Below are 4,938 nucleotides of genomic sequence, written 5' to 3'. Positions count from 1 at the left end.
TCTGATTTGTGTGCTCATTATCAAAACTGTCTTTACAGACTAATTCAATGGATTTGTGTCCTATTGAAAAGTTCATTTACTTAATAAAGCAAAACATTCAATCGATTAATTGCACACAGACTGGTGTTTTAGGACTTTATTTCTATTAACTATAATGATTTTTGTTCTGCTTACGCCTAGTAAAAAGACATCAGTGAAGGTTGGAATATCATATTAGACCAATAAAACGGCTTTCCAACAAAGAAATGTGGACTCAATGAAAAGTGTGTTTAATACCTGCTTAAAAGTTGTTATTTTTAATTATCCTTTTAATCTGATAAATCTCATCGGAAGCCCTATTTTGATTTAGTGAGTATGACTGCACGTCGACCTCTAGACTTGTAGGCCTCCCAGCACACACCGACGAGTCTGAGTGAGGAACTGCAAGTCTGGGTTTGACTGGAAAAAAATAAACTAAACAATAACCCACAAACTTATGAATCAGAGAAATACATCAATAAGCTACCTCACAACATCGCTGTCATGGAAATGATTGCAAAAGGTGTGTAAAAGCATGTCTTCTACACACCTGTACAAGTAATTGTCTTGTATTGTACATGAAGTGATTTGAATTTCCATGAAATGTAAGGAAATGAGTCATCTCACACTCATGAGTCTCAAAAAGTCTTAGTGGGCTAAATAAACTGAAGAAACCACACAAGGCTGCACTGACTCTAGATTTGACACAGTTTTCATTTATAAATTCCTAATTTGTATTCAGACGTCTGGTTAGAAGCTTACACACATCACGGGGATTATTGTTGTACAAATTAGCCTGATAAAACCCACCCTCTTCTTCTACGCTTTGTTTCGTTCTGAGAGTCTAGAAACGATTGTTTGAGCCTTTAAATTTTACCCAATTGCTAATATTTGTCCGTGACGTATGAAGCTTACCGGAAATTGCCTGCGCTGTAAAGAACCATCCTTCACCTCCAGGAGAGAAGTGGCTGAAGCTAATAATGGCTAATAATGTTAATTCAATATTTATGGAAGCGAGGCCAACACGGACTGAACAGCTTCATTCACTTCTTCTTCTTCTTCTTCTTCTTCTTGGTATTTATTGGCGGTTGGCAACAAACTTACAGTAGCATTACCGCCACTTACCAGTATGGAGTGTGGTTCGAGATGGTAAACTTTCACTTTCTACCTTTTCCCTCCATTAACTCCTGATTAAATATACCCCCACACATACACACCTGCTTATATTATCCAACTTGCTTATAGCTTTATATACCCCTCTTTGATATTCTTTACACATTCACACCCAACTTGCTCTACTCATATCCTATGAAATAGCTTTGTTTTTTTAAGATACCGAATAATTATTTGAATATGTCTACTCCCGAAATCTCTCCTCAAAAATTCTATTAAATTAAACCTTTCTTTAATACCTACACACTCTCTCAGCATGCATCTTCTCTCTTCTTCATACTTACAACACTCTAAAATAACATGCTCTATTGTTTCAGACTTCTCACAATAATCACACTTTCCAGTTTTATGCTTTTGTATTTTAAAAAGTGAATAATTAAGCCCTGTATGACCGAACCTTAACCTTGTTATTATTCTTTCCTCCTTCCTATTCCTTCTTCCTATTCTTTTCTTTCCTACAGCCACCTGAATTTTATAAAACCACCTTCCTGTTAATCCTTTATCCCACCTTCTCTGCCATATTTTCATCAGCTCTTCTTTGACTTTACTTTTCCCTTCCGATTTACTCATCCTAACTGTAAAACTAATAGGATTATGTATTGCCTTCTTTGCCGTTATATCAGCCTTCTCGTTTCCTACTATCCCTATATGTGCTGGAACCCACACAAATGTAACTACTAATCCCAAATGTTGTTTTCTAAATAGATTATGATATATTTCTAATAAAATGTCCATCCTACTGTCTGTATTATTATATTTTATGCTTAGCAAAGCTGAGCTTGAATCTGAACAAATTATTGCTTGCAAAGGCTTTACTTCCTCAATCCATTGTAAAGCCAAAAGTATTGCTAACATTTCTCCTGTATAAATTGATAACCCGTCTGTGATTCTCTTCCCTATATACACTTTGAAATCTGGAATTGTACATGCTATTCCTATTCTTCCGTCGATTTTTGATGCATCTGTATAAATTTGGACATGTCTATAGTAATTATTTAAATGTGATTGCACTGCATACCTTTCTACAACATTTGACTTATCATGTTTTTTTACCAATATTGTTAAATCAACTATAGCTTCTGGTAAAATCCACGGTGGTATAACTGATATTGGATCTGTTTGACTAATTTCCAGAGTGTCCACTTTAAGTTCCTTTACTTCCTTTTCAATTTTCCATCCATAACTCTTCATCTCTTTCTTTTCCTTTTCCCAACATGATTTTAAAATTTCCCGAGTTGGATGTCCACATTTATTGCCCATCAAATTTAGCCAATAATTAATTCCTAATGTAGTTCTCCTTAGATCTAGTGGCATTCCTCCCATTTCTACTTCTAATGTTGCTGTTGGTGTTGTTTTGAATGCTCCGGTACATACTCTTAGTGCTTGATGTTGAATCCTGTCTAATCTATCTAAGTGAGTTTTAGCTGCTGAACCGTACACTAAGCACCCATAATCAAGATCAGATCTAATTATCCCCGTATAAATCTGCTTTAAGGTTTTTCTCCCTGCTCCCCAATCACTACCCGCCAAACATCTTAATATATTCAATTTTCTCTTACATTTATCAACAATCTTTTGGATGTGAATATTCCACTTTAATTTCTCATCAAACCACAAACCTAAGAATTTTATACTCTTTACCTGTTCAATTTTCTGATTATATAATTTTAATTCTATAACCTTATTTGTTTTTTTGTTTTTTTTGGAAAATATAATTACCTTCGTTTTGTCCACTGAGAATTTAAACCCCCATTTCAATGCCCACAACTCTATATCTATAATAACCTTTTGTATTTTTTTAACTATAAACTCTATATTCTTCCCTCTTTTCCAAATAGCTCCATCATCCTTCATTCACTTCCTGCGCTGCCATTCTAAAATTAGCGCAGAAAAATGACGTCACGTCGCCCGCGACCTCTCCTTTTGTTCGCTGATTGGTCCAAGTACACCTCGCTGCAGCAAACAGAATGGGGCGGGGTCGGACCGCTGTCAGTCTCATACCTTATATGGAAATGGGACTATTTCATTCCGGAAATGAAGGGGGCGCTAGTGACACTATTTCCTGTACCGATCGTGTTATAATAATTATACTAATAATAACGTATTTTATTTGACAACGCCTTTTAAAACACCCAAGAAGACTTTCAACATTAAAAATACAAATTAAATAGTAAAAAAATGGCTATAAAACGTGATATGTCACGTGGTATGTCTGTCACGTGGTAAGTTACTTTTTTATTTCCAAATCTTTATTAAACCTTTATTTAAAATTATATTAGTAACAAACAATCTAGAATAAGCAACAAGGAAACATTATGGAGATGTATTTATCTATCCTTACACCCAATCTATCTCAAACAAAAGTATAAAACATGAATCAAATCAATATTTTGAATGGAATAGTGGGACACCAGTCAGTTTACTGACTGGTGTCCCACCAGTCAGTAATTTTGGAGACAAATGTACATTACATTAAGAGCACATTTATCCATCCATTAATTATCATGAATTATCCCTATAGTGGGTCATGAGGGCTGCTGACCCTGGACAGATCGCCAGTCCGTCGCAGATTAAGAAAACAGATATAAATAAATGAAGTTCAAATAATATATTTTGATGTTGTGAATGGTATTCTTAAAATAAATAAGTTAAAATCTAAAATATAATAGCCTCTGGCTTATTAAGTAAGAACTAGATGGAAAAGAGGTTTGGTCGGTAAAACATTTAGTCAACAATTTTGGCCAACTTAGTACGTCCAATCACAGCGCACTTTTGTTGCTTATTTGCCAAATATTTTTCTTATTATTCACATTGTGAATATAATTTACAAACAAACCAAAGGACTTCTGAACTTCTAACAAGTGCCATTCTGAAAACTAGAATATTTTTGGTTGCAGGTGACCTGGCTCAGCTATTATCATTGTTTACCATAATGTCTCATTGGAAACTTTTGCTATAAGGACTCCAGTTCAACCAGTAAACTGATTGGTGTCCCACTATTCCATTTAGAAATTCCATATCAATTCTACCAATTGCAATCGATTCATAAAATAAAGCCCTTAAATATCCAATTGTTGCAAAACCCAAAGAGATTCATTTAAAACTTTAAATGTAGCTTCAACCTGGAAAGACTCACACAGAGAGAAAGTAGGTTTTAGAAAGTTTATTTGACAAGAAATAATCTTTGGGGCTCAGACCGCGGCAGTAGACGCTGCGCTGGTAACTGCCAGAGAGAATGATCTTTTTTCTATATGAAAACCTTTTTGAATAACGTCACTGGTTACATAAATTAAACCAGTGTGTAAATTCTAACTATAACTGTCTTCATCTCACCTGCTCAGCCAATCACCTGATCATGTGTCTCCATCCCAGTCTAACGACGCCGGGCTCATCTCCTCCACCCTTCATAAAGTCCGGCTTGATGTGTGCAACTGCTCCTCATCTGAGCTTCCATCACCTCCACCCCGACTACACCTTCGCTCTGCTCGTTTAATCTTGTTTGTAACCGAACAATATGTTTCTGTATGTGCTTACTTTATTACAAAAAAACCCCAAGTTGATTCTGACTGTTAAAACATAAACAACTTGGCTGTATGTCAGGTTTGTAAAAAAATTTGTATTGATTCCAGTCATTGTTCAAAAAGCATAGGAAACATTGTATTTACACATATAAAATATTGCAAGATATTAGCTTTGCTTGCATTTAAAATTTTTAAAACAAGGTTATCCTATTGTTAAATAACGCTG

The sequence above is a fragment of the Xiphophorus couchianus genome, chromosome 5 (assembly GCF_001444195.1).
Source record: "Xiphophorus couchianus chromosome 5, X_couchianus-1.0, whole genome shotgun sequence".
NCBI classification, from domain to species: domain Eukaryota; kingdom Metazoa; phylum Chordata; class Actinopteri; order Cyprinodontiformes; family Poeciliidae; genus Xiphophorus; species Xiphophorus couchianus.
The sequence above is the reverse complement of the archived record's forward strand: the minus strand, read 5'-3'. Positions refer to the sequence as shown.